This window comes from Nothobranchius furzeri, chromosome 13 (assembly GCF_043380555.1).
Source record: "Nothobranchius furzeri strain GRZ-AD chromosome 13, NfurGRZ-RIMD1, whole genome shotgun sequence".
Classification (NCBI taxonomy): Eukaryota; Metazoa; Chordata; class Actinopteri; order Cyprinodontiformes; family Nothobranchiidae; genus Nothobranchius; species Nothobranchius furzeri.
The window spans coordinates 22,141,721-22,158,764 of NC_091753.1; the positions used below are offsets into that span (position 1 = coordinate 22,141,721).

General features: G+C 41.8%; 2 long non-coding RNA genes across 2 annotated transcripts in view; one reads left to right on the top strand and one right to left on the bottom strand.

Annotated features, from left to right (window-relative positions):
• LOC139062473 (uncharacterized) overlaps positions 1 to 17,044 on the bottom strand; it is a 135,707-nt gene that overhangs the window by 92,234 nt on the left and 26,429 nt on the right. The window lies entirely within an intron of this gene.
• Positions 1,795 to 2,754, top strand: LOC139062474 (uncharacterized). Its single transcript, XR_011516015.1, has 2 exons — positions 1,795 to 2,602; positions 2,670 to 2,754. It is a non-coding gene; the product is annotated as an uncharacterized lncRNA (long non-coding RNA).

Sequence of the window (17,044 nt, forward strand, 5' to 3'; positions counted from 1 at the left end):
CTAAGGGAATAGATGTTTCAGAGAAATGATTCTGTGTAAATTTGGCAACTGTACTGAAATTAAAATTTGGATTATTCTCATTCTCCTCGATTAGCGATGAAAAATATGCTTGTCGAAGATTATTTTTATAAAGCAAGAGACTATTTTTCCAGGATAAGTAGGACTGCCCCTGGTGGGTAGAGCGCCATGTTCTCTCCAATTTTCTAGAGCACATATGTCAGAGTCAAGGCCCGCGAGCCAGATGCGGCCCGTGGCGCATTTTTATGTGGCCCGCGAGATAAATATCAAAAATATATTAAAACTGGCCCGCTGGCCGATTTTACCGCAAAGACTACCACTCCCATGATGCTTTGCGGCGCCAGCGCGGAGCAGACGCGCCCCCTCCTTTGTGTTTTTTCAGCGCCGAGGCAGTCAGAGGTAGTTGGGTGTGTGCAGCTCCGCTGTCTCGGACAAACTACACTCCTCTCACTCAGCGCCGAGTTCACTCAGCTGTTTTCTGACGTTGAAGCCCAGAAACGGAGATTCTAGCCGCTCAGTAATGTGTTCACGACTGAAAGAGAAAGTTTTCAAACTAACTTCCAGACAGAGCTGATATAACTCCAGCGAGCAGCGACACGCTCAAACCAGCATGACTCTGTCGTTGTTTTTCCTCCCCGACACACAACAACGCGGTCAAGCTGCTCAGACATGTTCATCAGCACAAACCTGTGTGAGCACCTGTTGTCATCTAATGTTGTCATTATTATGATGAAGATGAACAAAACAACAGGAGTCTCCTCCTCAGCTCAGATCAACCCCATGATGCAGGTATCTGGCTGGAACAGGTGAGCATCACAGTAAACCAGTGGAACAAACTGAGCTTTAAATATTTTGGTTTTATGCTCTTTTTCTGCTCCAAAACATGAAAGTTAACAGGTGAGATGATGCATTTTCATTTAAGATAAAATGATATTTTTATTTTGTTGTTGGCCCGTGAGAAAAGATTTAACCTACAGTAAACAGGAAGTGGAAAGGCTGCAGATAGATGAATAGAATAGAAAATCTCTTTATTGTTCCTCAGTGGGGAAAGCTAGACGTCACAGCAGCGATGACACTTATTACAGGAGAAAAAAGGAGAATAAAAATAAGAAAAATGAATAACCAAGAAAACATAAATCCTGAATAGATTTTAAAAATGCTGATTATACCACAAGTAATGAATACCACTGATGTGTTTTATTTGTAACTGACTTGCTCGTGTGTAATTTGGTTATTCCACATTCAGTGTTAATGCAGAAATATGTTTGTTTCCAAATTTAAAGGTTCAAAATTGCATATATGTTGATAAAGAAAACGTGCAAATTTGCCGTCACTTTTTCAAAAAATATTAAGTTTGGCCCTCGACTCCGTCCCAGAGTTTCATTTCGGCCCCTTGTGAGTTTGAGTTTGACACCCCTGTTCTAGAGTCTTGCTTTAAAGTTCGTAAATGAGAATTAAACCAGGGAGCCAACTTCCTGTGCTTATTTACCTTCTTTTTTAAAGGGGCAACATCATCTAATGACGCACGTAAAGAAGAAGTAACATTATGAACTAGATCATCAATTTTTGTAGGGCTGGAAATGAAAATATTGCCCTCTACAACATTCCTCTGAGATGCTGAGGACAGTAAAGATGGAACAGTTGATTTAAAAGATGCAACAGCATTGTCAGATAGAGGTCGAATATGGTGAAATTTACTTTCATATCTCGAGAACTCAGTTAAAAAACTCAAAGATTATCAAAAAGTGGTCCGAGAGGAGTGGATTATGTGGAATTATTGCTATTTCCTCACACTCTATGCGATAAATCAGCACTAAGTCTAATGTATGATGGCAGAAGTGGGTGGAGCTAAGTATTCTTTCAGTAAAACCAATTGAGTCAAAGATACTACTTAGGCTACATTGAGGCTATCATTTTCTATGTCCACATGAATGTTAAAATCCCCCACTACAATGACCTTATCAGTATTTAGCACCAAATCAGATAAAAAATCAGAGATCTTGTCCAAAAACTCAAAGAAAGGGCCTGGTGGACGATACAAAACTACAAACAAGAGTCGTTTTTGTCACGGTCTGGGGGTGTCATCTTTCTCTGATTTACTTTTTGAGCTTCCTTTCCTCTGCAGGTGGGCGTGTCCGGTTGTGGGGAAGTTGCTAGCAGCTGCAAGCAATCCACTCATCACCTGCCAGGGGATATTTAAGCACCTGAGAGGCGGCTTCACTTTGCTGGATGATTAACTCTACTTGGGTACTCAACTAACAGCCGAACAACTTGTATCTCCTAGTGATTTGACTTTTATCTGGATTTTGAGCTCTTCATGATTTTTGACCACTTGTCTTCCTACCTTTTCACCCAGACATCCTGTTACAATAACTACCTGGTCAACCTGCCATTCGCCTCTCAGCGTCCTCCCATGGTCTCCCCCACGCCGGCTCCCCACCTTCCTCCTGGATCTCCTGCTCAGTAATTGCTCAGCTCCCTCCTCGCCTGGACTCTCAGCTTCCTCTAACTCAGTAAGCCATCTGCTTCACCCCCAGACCAGACAACCAACCTCTCCCGAACATTCTAACTGAACCTTCAGACCGTAAGTCTTAACTGATCCATTATTCCCATTTTTCTGCAACCAGTCCTGACATTTTTTCGTCCTTCAGACTCCCCCCACCGGATCCCAGCAGTCCAGCCTGACATTTTGTTCCTGCAATTTCTCCTTTATAATAAATCATTATTTAACTCTAATTCTGACTTGTGGATTGATTCTGTATGTCGTGGGTTAGGCATATACCACCGACCATGACAGTTTTACAGTTTTGCAATCTGGATTAGGAAAACTAAGAATAAGATGTTCAAAAGAACTGTAACTATTAATTGGTAAGGGATTGATTAATAGGTCTGAATGAAAAATGGTTGCTACTCCTCCTCCTTGCCCTGTACTTCGAGCAATATGATGATTTAAATAATTAGAAGGAGTCGACTCCTTTAAACTAACATAGTCCTCTTGCTGCTGCCAGGATTCTGTGTGAGAGAGCAAAGAGATCTGATTATCACAAATCAAGTCATTAACTAACAAAGTCTTTGAAAAAATAGACCTAATGTTCAATAACCCACATTTAATTTTTCTACTTTTCTGCTCAGTTGAATCAATTCGATTAATGAGATTTCCATGTTTTGCTCTATGAAGACTGATTTTTAATCCATGTGATTTTGGCCATGGAAAGAACACTGTCTCCATGGGGTTTGTATGATGTTTAAAAGTTTGCATTGTGTGATCCAACAGCTCTCCATACATGCAGCACATAGATGTTCTGTTCTAAAAAAAATATGCTAACTCGCCATCTGGGTGTAAATTGTATTCTGTCAAATGACTGATGTGGCCTTCAAATGTTGTCAATGTTTATAAAAAATTATCAAAGACCCCTGGTCAGTAACATGATACAGGTTGAATCAGGTGCATCACGGAGTACATCAGTAAGAAATAACTATAATGAACTGCTAAGTGGATGTCTTAAACCACAGAAAGTCAGTGAGCAAGAAGAACCATCGTGGAGGAATAAGGTCCAGTAAGGTTGTTAAGGGTTTCTCGTCACAAGACAGGACTCAAAATGAGGTCTACTACTCTAGAAAAAGATGCCCCTGAGACAGTTTATCAAGTTAACACCATGACAAAGTGGCTTGACTAGTGTATAGAGGTGCACACTACATCATTCAACCAGTTGGTTGTGACAATAATGTCAGTGAATCACAAGACACAAAAGATATTTTCCATGGATGTGCCAACAAAAGAAAACATGCATGTGGTCATAACAAGCGGTGGCCACGACAACATCAATTCTAATTGTAAAAGTAGCTCACAGAGTGAAATTGTATGGCCACCTGTGGTGTGCAGTAATGTACTGTATGAAGTACTAATTCTAGGTTCCACAGTCAAAGCCAAAGGAATGGCAGAGATAAGTAACTGTGGACTTTCATATCCAGACTGGCAAACGAGTAACGGTTAATCAACCATCACAGAACAAGACAGATAGATGTAGAGATCCCAAGTGACCTGGAATTTCAGGATAGGAACATGATTAGCAGGATAAATACCAAGGCCTGATCCTTGGTTTTTTATGCTCTCATAAGTATAGACTTGGTCATTTTCAACACGTGTTAAGGCTGTGGTTTGCTCTAAATGCACTGTGATTTACTATTGTGTGATTGTTCAGTAAAACGTTGTTGAATTTATATTTCCTCATCAGGTTGATGCAGTGATAGCTTGCTGGTGTTGTATTGTTGTGTGTCCCTTTTTTTTTTCTCTCTTTCTGCAAGTCTGTCTCCGTGTCTGGTCGGAAATATAAAGCATCCCAAAAACAATAACAAAGTTTTAAGTATCAGGCGTGACAATAAAGCAGCGGCTTTGATGCTCCACCTGAGAGTAAATCTGTAAGGCTTGTCACCAGCGTTCAGACATCAAATCTGTTCAGCCAGAAAAGACACAACAAAATAAATAAATAAATAAATAACAAGGCCTGAAATAGGAACAAGAGACATTGTGGAAAGTCGAAGATCAAGGTCTAAATTTATTTATAAAGCACACTTACTGTTGCTTCCGCAACCCAAAGTGCTGTACATACACACCCATGATAAACATACCAACAATAGACTAAATCATAAACCATTAAAAAAAAGTTAATAAAATAGACAAAATCAGACTTTAATAAAAAGGCAATAAAACAATTAAAATTTAAAAGAAGTAATCAACATTAAAAGCCACGTCAAATATATACGTTTTTAGCAATGCCTTAAACGTCTCAAAGCCTTAGTAGTTACAGTAGTATCCCCTTTTAGGATACATTTTGAAGTTCTTTAATTGGTTTTTAAATCCTCGACTGGTTTGGCCCTGGAATGAGCTTCTATTACACATTAGACAGTCCTATTTTTATGATCTGGCTCTGACTGACTGGGTTGTCTGATAATGTTGCTATTGTATTATCACCTCTTATTGAGTCGACTCCTTCTAATTATTTAAATTGTCATATTGCAGTACAGGGTGAGGAGGAGGAGTAGCAACCATTTTCCATTCAGACCTAATAATCAATCCCTTACCAATTAACAATTACAGTTATTTTGAACATCTTATTCTTAGTTTTCCTAATCCAGATTGCAACACCGTAAAACCACTCTTGTTTGTAGTTTTGTATCGTCCACCAGACCTTTACTCTGAGTTTTTGGATCAGATCTCTGATTTTTTATCTGATTTGGTGCTAAACACTGATAAGGTCATTGTAGAGGGGGATTTCAACATCCATGTGGACACTGAAAATGATGGCCTCAATGTAGCCTTTAGTAATATCTTAGACTCAATTGGCTTATGAAAAAATAATATCTATATGATAAAGACAGATTTCAATTAGAAGATGTGCAAAGGAAGTTAACAGCATGTTTACAGAGAGAAAACAATACAAAAAGGAAAGGAGATGGACACAGTACACCTGTGGAGGATGCCGTGGGCACAGTCATGGCTCTGAAAAGGCTGCAGGAGTCCGGGGCAGTAAAGAGACAAAAGAAAAAACTGCGTGATGATGCTGTTGCTTCGATTGCAGGTAAGACAAGTATTTTAATGGAAATTCTTAATTTTTTATCTTTTTCTAGTTCTAAACACGTGTGGTCAAGTTCAGAGGGTTGTTTGACCTAGCTTAAATTCTGACTTGTTACTGCTGTTAATTCATCTGTTTTTGGTCAATTTTTCCCGAGTTTGGTAAGCATGCTGCTTTTCCGGACTTTTTTTTTGTGTTTTTCGCACTATGCTTCCGCACATTTAACATTTTGACTCTATCTGCGTGGTTTGGGCAGATTTCGTTCTCTGCTTCTCCAGTCTGTTAAAAGTATAATGCGCCACTCTGTCCCGCAGCCTCCCGTCCACCTACCGGGCGTTCATTAGTAGCTGAGTGAGAGAGGCTGAAAGGGATAGAAACTCAGAGAAGCTTTAGAGCTTTTTTACTGCTGGAGAAAAAAACGTGGCAAGTCATCATCTTCCTAAATGCAGTTATTCTCTTCTGAATCAGCACTTCTTTAAAGAAGAAGAAATAGTTAAATGCAACAAAGGGAAATATCCTTTTATTCAGCCTGTTCATGCAACTTGTATCAAAAAATAAGTCTGAACAGTGTTAAAGGATGTTCATCTAAAAAATAGACCTTGAAGAGTTTGAAGATTTTTTTTTCATAAGTTCATCTTAAAACATCTTTCTCAAGTAAAATAAAGTTTCCTCTGTGAGGTCAGATAGGCCCATCTGTGCTGTTTTGAAACAGAAATAAACAAATGAATCATATTTGTCCACCCAAATACTTAGATAAATATCACAAAAACAGGAAGGACAAAAACACCATCAAGGTAAAGTAAGAAATTTTATTTTTAAATAAGCGGCTGTTTGTGATTAATCATGAGTTAACTATGGACATGATTTATATCATTATTAAATAGCCTATGTGGCGTATAGGCTATGTAACTGAGATTTAATATGAAAAATTAGACTAACCTATTTTCTAATTAGGTATTTGCTCTATAGTGATTTATATTTCATAAACATTTATGGGCCAAGGGGAACATCAGCTGCTGATGGTATAATTTGAAGAAAAAAGCCCATTATGCTAACCTCCTCCCTTCAAATTCAGAATTTTCTAGTTGTGTATAAAATGTGTATATTGTGCCTCTCTAGTTCTTAATAAAGGTTAAACAGTTTTGAATTTAGTCATGTCACATGCCAGTGATTTATAAGCCAATTTTAACCTATAAATAATCTATTGCAGTATTTTTTACCATGGTTTAAAACTTTTATCTTATTATAGGATGAATATGACAAATGATCTTTTTGTGTTTGAATGCAGGCTCAATGAACAAGTACATTCAAGGAGGAGCTCAAGCCAAAAGTTCAGATCAGCCATCCACCAGCAGTTCAAGAGCTCAAGATCAGTTGTCAGCCATCACGTCTGAACCTTCTACAACATCACCCAGCCCTGACCAGGATACAGACCGAGCACAGCCCACAGCCAGCACTTCAGAAGGCAGAGTGAGTCCTGGATCTGAAAAAGCACCTGAAAATTACATTGGAGAAGCACTTGTGCCACAACCGGTGCTTGTGGTGTGTGGATCTGTTACATAGTTCTAAATAATAACAATATGGAGTTCCTGTGTTGAGTATGTTATATTATGTAAATATCAATCCTACTTTTTGGAAATAATAAGCAGTTTGTGCATACAAGAGAATTAAAGAGAATTTAAGGCAAAGCGCGTGCACATACTGCGTTATTGTGTTGTTTTTTCTGTGTGTGTGTGTATGGGGGGGGGGGGGGGGTACCACGAAGCCTTTGTGCTTAGGGCACATAAATAGCTAGCAACAGCCCTGGATATGAATCTTGTGTCTGTTCTAGTCTTGCTAGATCTCAGTGCTGCTTTTGACAAAGCAGATCACAATGTTCTTTTAGAAAGGCTTGAACATGTTGTAGGGATCAAAGGAACAGCGCTAGGCTGGTTTAAATTCTAACTGTCTGATAGATTTCACTTTGTAAACATACAAGACAAATCTTCTCCATACTCCAGGGTTACTTGTGGAGTACCACAGGGTTCAGTGCTTGGGCCAATTCTTTTTACGATATATATATATATTGTAGCGTTATGGTTTATGCTCTTTTATGAAAGAGGAACCATTCTACATTTTAATTTGTGATATTAATTTTATTAAATTAATAACCAAATTATATAGTTTTAAGAAGACTCAAAGGTTGTTTTCATCGATAAACTGTCGATAATATCCGTAGGTCTGTGTTTCAGTTCAATGAAGAAACAAGTTTGACAATTAAAAGTTTTAATTCTTCAAATTAAACTAATGATTTTGAAATTGACAAACAGGAAATAACAATCAACATTGGCAACTTTGTGGGACAATCTTTAACAGTTGATATGCTGTTCTTGCTCAAATAGACCTTGTGGTGAATGTGTGAAGATTGAACATGAGGTGAGATGAAGGCATGTGGGTGTGCGTTTGATTTTGCTTCAGGAAGAAACAGGTGTCTGAGTGAAGTGATGGTTTGGATAAACTTAGGTCTTATTGAAAAACTGCATCAAACGCTAACTACCGTGTTCTGCCTCACCGAAAATCGGACCCCCTTTTAGATCCGGGACGCCAGAGGATGGTGATGTCCATCCAGGTGACACCAGCGGCTGGCAGAGGAGACGGAGGTGTCCGCGGCCCGGTCCAGAGATGCCCGCGGTACACGTCGATGGAAAAACGTTTGCAGATGCGTTTTGTTCAGTCACTCCGAAATCAAAAGACTCGGTATGAGTCTGCGTTAGAAGTTGCGTTTCAGCTATTCTGTCTGGCTGACAGGAACAGCGTGGGGGGGGGGGGGGGGGGGGGGGTGAATGAGCCGATCGGCTCTGTCCCACCTTTGGTTTCTTCAGGTCCTCTCTCTTTCGTTGTCCAACGCGAACTGAATCATAAGCTGAAACTTACCAAAAGCCTTTCTCTTCTCAAACGTGTGCGTCAGCGAATGTGTTTTGGAGTTTCAATCAATCAATCAATCAAAGCTTTATTTATAAAGCGCCTTCCGCAACCCTGTCAGGAAGCCCAAAGCGCTGAGAGCGCTGAGAGTTTACTGTGAGAATCTGTGTGTGGGTGTGTTTGAGTGTGTGTGTGCTTGAGTGTGTGTGAAGGTCGGTAACAAACATCCTCAAACATTATTTAATCAGGTATGGATTCATTAATCCATTATAATTACCCAAAGCATAAGAATCATTCACTTGATTAAATCACATTTATAATGAGCAAAATGATAATGATTAATCTTTAACATTAAAATCAAGAAAGAAAGTTTAAGACTTGTTATGACTACATTTCCTGGGAACACATCTTCTGGCAGACTGCAGGTGGCAGATGTTATGGTTTCCAGCAGACTCTTGCAGACTTCATGTCTGCAAAGGTCTCAATCTGTGGGTGAAAGTTCTCAGCGACCCAGCTCTTTGACCCAGCCGAGTCAAATGACCTTTGTGACAGAAAACCCATATTTCCTCACGTTACTATATATATATATATATATATATATATATATATATATATATATATATATATATATATATGCTTTCAATTGGTAAAATCATTAGACAGCATTGGATAAACTTCCACTGTTATGCTGATGATACTCAGTTATATTTATCCATTAACCCTGATGAACCTAATCGATTAGTTAAATTACAGGCTTGTCTTGAAGACATAAAAAATTGGATGACTCAAAACTTTCTGCTTTAAATCAAGACAAGACTGAATGTTTCATCTTTGGACCTGAAATTCAGAAATGGAAATTGCTTAGTCAGTCACCTGACCTGAATGGCATTAAATTAATCTCAGAGAACAAAGTAAGGAACCTTGGTGTTATCTTTGACCAGGACATGTCATTCAAATCCCATGTTAAACAGTTTTGTAGGATTTCCTTTGTCCACCTTCAGAATATTGCTAAGGGCTGCACAATGATGCAGTGGCTAGAGCTGTTGCCTTGCAGCAAGAAGGTCCTGGTTTCGCTTCCCAGCCTAGGATCTTTCTGCATGAAGTTTGCATGTTCTCCCTGTGCATGTGTGTGTTCTCTCCAGGTACTCCAGCTTCCTCCCACAGTCCAAAGAAATGACTGTTAGGTTGATTGGTCTGTCTAAATTGTCCTTAGGTGTGAGTGTGTGCATAATTGTTTGTCCTGTGTGTCTGTGTTGCCCTGCGATGGACTAGCACTCTGTCCAGGGTGTACCCCGCCTGATTGCCCATTGACCGCTGGAGATAGGCACCAGCTCCCCCCGCAACCCTACTTGGACAAGCAGGTTCAGAAAATTGATGGATGGATGGAATATTGCTAAGATTAAAAGGATCCTTTCCAGGAGTGATGCTGAAAAACTAGTTCATGCATTTATTACATCAAGACTGGATTACTGTAATTCATTACTCTCAGAAAGTCCACAGAGTGTGGGTAAAAGTCTTCAGCTTGTCCAACATGTTGCAGCTAGAGTTCTGATAAGAATTAAAAAGAGAGATCATGTTTCTCCTGTCTTAGCTTCCCTACATTGGCTGCTTGTTGAATTCAGAATAGGTTTTAAGATCCTTCTTCTCACATATAAAGCTCTTAATAATCAAGCTCCATCATACATCAGTGACCTGATTGTTCCATATGTTCCTAACCGAGCATTTCGCTCTCAGACTGCAGGTCTACTGGTGGTTCCCAGAATATCTAAAAATAGGGTGGGAGGCAGATCTTTTAGCTATCAGGCTCCTCTCCTGTTGAACCAGCTCCCAGCTTTGGTCCATGAGGCAGACACCTTGTCTACTTTTTAGACTAAGCTTAAAACATTTTTATTTGATAGGGCCTATGGTTAAAATCTGATGTTAGCCTAGATCTGGACAAGTGGAGGAGTAGAGGGAGGTGGAGTGTACAGTCGGTAAAGATGGCTTTCCCTTGCCCTACCTCCAACATGCCTTCATCTAAAAGGCTAGGTTATTCAGAGTTATCTCTGTAGTTATGCTGCTATAGGCTTAGACTGCTGGAGGACACACTGACAACTTTCCACACTCTATTACTTTCTTCTACAATCTGGTCTTTAACTGTATTAATTCCTGCTATTTCAGCTCTCTCACGAAATAGAATATTTACTAAGAAATCACAATGTAACCGTAGAAGCATTAGTTGGTATACATGTTGTGTGTGTGTGTGTGTGTGTGTGTGTGTGTGTGTGTGTGTGTGTGTGTGTGTGTGTGTGTGTGTGTGTGTGTGTGTGTGTGTGTGTGTGCGCATGCGTGTGTGTGTGTGTGTGTGTGTGTGGATCTGTGTATTGCCTGCAGTTCTCTGTGGTCAGCAGAGGAGACGCAGTAATGAGTGTGTGTGTGTGTGTGTGTGTGTGTGTGTGTGTGTGTGTGTGTGTGTGTGTGTGTGTGTGTGTGTGTGTGTGTGTGTTTGTGTGTGTGTGTGTGTGTTTGTCTGCTCTGTCTTCTCGATCCCCAGTGAGTCGTGGAGGATGGCTGCTTATACTGAGCAAGGATCCTCTGGAGGTTTCTTCCTGTTAAAAGGGAGTTTTCGTCTCCACTGTCGCCGCATGCTTGCTTAGTATGAGGATTGCTGTAAAGTCACTGACACTAGTCAGTAACTTGATGCAATTTCTGACTGACTCAATTAACTGACCTGTATTGGAATGTTTACTATGTGAAGTGCCTTGAGACGACTCTTGTTTTTTGACTTATACTTGATTCTTGTATTGTTTTTATGTATGTCTGTACAGCACTTTTGTGGCACGTTTATGTCTGTAAAGTGCTATATATATAAAAATCCAGTCAGGTCGAGATTCTCAAAGGAATCCTGAAGCTCCTGTGCAACCACCCAATGGGAAGAAACAGTGAACTGAGTGGTAAATACACACGTATACGAGAGTGCACCACAGTAGAAGTCAAGGTGGTTAAATAGAAATCACCTTGACTTTTACTCTAGTAGCATTTGTGGTACACTGGACAGATGTGGCAATAGCTGTGTTGGGTAGTCTCCTTCAGCTTTAGGGATTTTACTAGCTAAGCTGCAGGAGGTCCCAAGGGCTTTTACCTCTGGCTTGGATCCAACATCAAGACCCATCCAGTATAGCACAGTCAAGCCCAAGGCCAGACTCATTCTAGAGTTTGAGCTGAATTCAGTTTCACCTCTGGCCTCTGCATGAACAGCTTGAGCTGCAGCTATACAAAGGACCAAGTTTCACATTGAACGTGAGAACCCCCTCATCTTCTGACCCTCATTTCCATTTAAATGGATGGAAGAAAGGAAGTGAGAGGGTAGACAGAGAGGGATAGAAGTTTGGCGGTTGAGTTAAAATGGCACAGCTTAGAACCTTTTGAAGGTCTGATTCACTTCAAGCAGAAATAAGTATTTTGTGGTCAAACATTCATGAGTATAAGGTGTCACTGATAGACGATAGAGCTGGAGGATTTCTAATAACATTTAGTTTGTATGTTACAGTAAAATTTGAATCACGTTATGACTTAAAGTTTGCCATTAAAGCATTTAAAAGAATCTTCTGTTCTGTTTCTTTCTGCTTTTATGACCAATGTCTTGCAAATATTTCTAAGTATTATTTTGTTGTCTACATCTCAATACCCTGTTTTATTTCATATTGCCTTAGCCATTTAAGGCTGGCTTGGTAAGCTATTCTTGGTTAGCCACTCACTGAAGTGCAGTGTTGGGCAAGTTACTTCAAAACTGTAATTATTTATTACTTGTTACCCTCATTTTAAAGTAATTCATTACATTAAAATATTACTGATTTTAAAATGTAAGGCATTACACTACTTTTGCATTACTCTAAGTTACTTTCAACAAAACGACTTCAGTATGAGTTTGGTAATCTGATGCCTGGTGAACTCATGACACATCCGGTGGAAGGTGATGTGGTGTCTGAGCTAGGATTGCTGTTAAAAACAATTCTTTAGAAAGATTGTTTATGAAATAAATGAAACAGCAAACTGTACTCTCAGCAGCTGCCATCTTATATTAACTGAGCAGGGAGTGAGGTGGTGGGGGCTCCAAGTCTATTTAGCCTTGGTCCCCAAATGTCTTGATACGGCCCTGGATGTGGGACTGGCTTCTGGGGTGATCTGATTCTATCACATGTATAAATAATGAATGCTTATATATTATTGCTTTTCACTGGTAAAAATGTGTATTGGGGATAAATCTACCTAGTTTTTGTCTTTTCAAGCACTTTGTTTTGTTTTCTTGGTTTTATTTGAATAATTTCCGGCCCTTTCTCTCTCTAACCTTCCTGCATGCTGCATGTTTTCTCCGTCTTCCAGAAAAAACTGTTTCCTAGACTTCCTACTTTCTAACGATCAGCCAAAGGGATCTTCACATGCGCGGCGCTCCAGCAGTAATGAGTTAAAATCACCGGGGCCCAGATTAACTCAGATGAGGCAAAGCACGTCAGAAAAGTACAAAATACCAGAGAACATGCGCTGATATGAACGATCGCAGGTGAATTATTTTGTTTTAGTGGAGCGATTTTGTGAATGTTACAGCGGCCGCGTGCAGGACGCAGCTGGAATATTTGAGCCGTTACCGCGGCGTCCTCTCTGCCTGCAAAGCTGAGTCCATAAATGACGTAATATATGCAGATACTGGATCTTTTTTCGGGTTTCCCGCAATTTGAATTTTTAAGGAACGCATCTTGATTCTGGGTTTAAAATGCATTGTAATTACTGCGTTACTGACAATTGTACCGAGTAAATATCACCATTTTTTCCCTGTAATGCCTTACATTACCACATTACAACAAAAAGCAATGCATTACAGTAATTAATTACTTCTGTACCGCATTACTCCCAACACTGCTGAAGTGCTTTTAATATACGCCCGCTTACTGGGTAGGCCTCAATTTGGTATGAAGCCATCAATCGTCTTCCAATTTTTCTTTATGCTACAATCTACAAGTGCAAATTATCTTCAACAACAGCAAATAATCCTCAACTCACCATGTCCAGCAAAAAAGGTTCGACCTTGCCCTTCATGCCAAACTGGCTGCATGAGCGGCAACCTTCATGTCAAATGTGAGACCTGTCTCTGGGCTCATCATGCAAGCCTCACACTAACACCACAGGCCTCCTGCCCCTTCTGTGCCACTCTGCCAATGGCTGAGAAGCTCCGCTGTGTGGAGGAGTCGGGTGATTTCAGCCGGGCCAAAAATGATGATGGTGATGAGGCTGACAGCCCTAGCCTTGCTAAAATGTCCCCCTCCTGGACAGTCTGTAAGTCGATGATGGGGCACCTCCAGGATGAGCCTCTATCCCAAGCGTTCCACACTCCTCCTTTACCACTCTGCCAGCCATCAGAGCGCTGCTCCAGGAGCTGCCTTCTATCATCTCAGGGGTGGCTGACCGCAAGCGTTTGAGTCTCTGAAGCAGTGCTGCCACAGCTGAATGACTTGACGGGAAGGTTTGGCACCGCACAGGTTCGCTGTCCTGACCCCATCTGGCTGCAGCTCCCGGACACCATGGACTACGGGGCCAAGCCTGGGTTGAGCCTGCCAAGTTCATAACTCCAATCTCCACATATGTCTCTATAACTACGGTAGAAGGCTTATCTAAGTCAGGCTATCCTCCGGTTCCTCCCCTGGAATCGGACCAGGCATCATTGTTTAGGGTGAAGAACCAGCTTGCTTGGCACCGTACTGTTCCCGTCTCCAAACATGATCAACGTCTGATGCGGCTTTCTGACTGCTCACACCAATGTGCTTCCCAGGTGGGTGCTGCAGCTAACAACATTGCCCTTATCTCCTTTGGCATTTCATGGTGGATGAACTTGATGTGCTCGGTGAATCTAAAGACATCATTTTCAAATCTAACGAAGCCATTCTCAGCCTCTGTGCTGCTGCACTGTTGGGTGCTGCCCAGTATTGTCTCCTGGCGGACATTCGTCCAACTTGCTCTGTGGCTGAAAGCCCTGCCCTCTATGCCTGAAAACCTGCAGAAGGACATGCTGGAGGCTCCAGTCAGACCCGGCATTCTGTTTGATCCTCATTTCAGAAGCACAATCGAGAAAGTGCAGAAAACAGCACAACTGTCTGCCACTGTCTGTGACCTAGTTTGGCCTCAACCCGCTTTTCATCCTTGCTGCCCCTCCAAAGGATGGGACAATTGCCGCAGTCAGTGGGACCGAATCAAATGACCAGCAGTGCCTGGTCTTCCTCAGAACCAGAACTGGTGACGCAGGAGTTGAAGCCCGACGCTTAGTGGTTCCAAAAACATCCCAAATTAGGTTCGTCTTGGTCTCATTAGAAACAAGACGCTCGAAAGATTGATTTTAAAAAATGAGTTATGGGGGTATGTTTGAGTCTCTTCCGTACTGTGGTGCAGCCAGCTGTTTAGGGTCCACCCCATTTGCACGCCAGCTCTTCAGGCTGGGCTCAGCTTCCCCCACTCCCCCCACAATGTGATGTGGGTCAGGCTGTTGAAAAGCTAACCCAATCATGCTCAGTGGCAGAGCGTTCAGTACCACCTGGCCGTGCTCTGTCACCATTATGCACCTTCATGCACCATCTCCATCTACTTTCCATCTGCGTTGGTGCAGAGACATGCAACAGCATTATCCATCTTTACAAGGGCTTTCCAACAGACTTGCAAGGAGAGATGAAGTAGAGCCCACTTTTCTAAATCAACTGAGACTGCGAGCCTGTGAATGGCTTGTATGCTGCTTCTGCTAACTTCATTAACAGCAACGCCGTTTCCCCTCAAATAAATGAAACGAGACCTGAAGATATCTAGCAGTAGACATGGAGCAGATTGAAGAATGTCTGATGGAAAAAGTCTGACGATACAAACGTTAATACAACTATGACTGAATGAGTACAAAGATATACAGCAAACATTTTACTCGTGTCAGGAAATTACGGAAAATGTGAGTTTAGAGGTCATGATTGCATGAAGAGGTGGAGGACAAAGTTGACCATGTTATAAACACAATATAAACACACTAGAGATGTGACTGCATTTTTGGCAAGATAACCCCAGAAAAGCGCTATGCTCTCTGGTGTTCTGGCGAAGAATGGTGCCACTGATTCCCCGACTCCTGGATCAGGTTCGGTTGCAACAACTCTCAGTGATCCTGATAGCCCCCAGGCACAGTTCCATGTTGTGGTTCCCAGATCTGCAGCTGCTTTTAATAGGACCCCCATGGTAGCTGTCATGGGAGAGGATGCTCTCCTCCAGGCAGGGGGCATTATCAGACATCCCCTGGAAATAGGCCAGAGGCTTTGCATTGCCCAATGAACGGACGCAATTAGAGGTCTTGGGGCTCCCTCCCTCCTCCTTCCTCCACTATCGCATCTTACTCTGCTAAAGCTGGGCGGACGCTGTGCGACTTTTTCACTCGTAACACTCAGCTTCAGCTCAAACTGTACGACTTCCTCGCAGAGGAGATCTCACCAGTCATGTGCTCACACTGTACGACCCAGTTCTCGGATGCGAGCTGACTGCTCACACTGTACGTGTGGCATTGTTGAGGGTCTGACCTCATGAGGAAATTACTATGCAGTGATTTTCTCCAAAATGACTGTGCTTAAATTGCTCTGAAAAGCAAATAATCACATCAGCGCCAAGAAACTTCATTTCCCATGATGCTTTGCACACGGAAGCATTGGGTGAAGTCACCGCCTAGTACCAGAAACACGTTATGCGCATGTGCGGGAAGCCGTGGAGCTTTTCCCGCAAACTAAGACCATAAATCTTCAGCAGAGACAAAGTCACCTCGTTCTTTTGCCCAGGATACCTGGCGGTAAGGACACGCTTGTCGAACGCTCCGTCAACTTGAGCACGCGGAAGCTCTAAGTGCCAAGTTGAGCCCACGCAACCGCTGGAAACTACACTCAACTCCATCGGGACCTGACTGGGAACGAGCGGAGCTCCATTCAGCTCTCAGAGACGCTGTAAGTTGTCAAACTCAGCACAAAAGAAACTTCGTTCTCTTTGTGTCCAGCCGTGGAGAAACACACGTGGAGCCAAACAACGGAGAAAGCATCAAACCGACGGATGACGCTGAAAACTGCGGAGAAAAACGGAGAACCGTCAAGTCATAACAGCGGGGGACGCCTCGCTCATCTGGTGATCAGAAAACTCATTTTTTTCTCTCCTTTTCTTCTCCCGTTTCCTCTATAGTCCAGAATAAGCAATAAAACCACGCTATTGCTTAAAAAGTAGCTTCGTGTTTTCCTCTTTCGTTCCCAATTCGTCCTTCGGGTCATTTTGAAAGAATAAACTGCTTATTGATCATCGCTAATATCTTTAGTCGTCAGCTCTGGCCAGGCTGCCGACTCCTTTTAGATTAAATAATTTACAAGTGACCTTTTGTTGCTTGTTAACTTTTGAAGTGTTTGAGTTAAGTTTTACTGTGATTCTAAGCCACTAAGTGTTCGGGAAAGTAGAAAACTTTACACATCCAGGTCTCCTGTTGAATGCGAGGGGAGGGGAAGAGCCCCACACACACTCACAGCTCA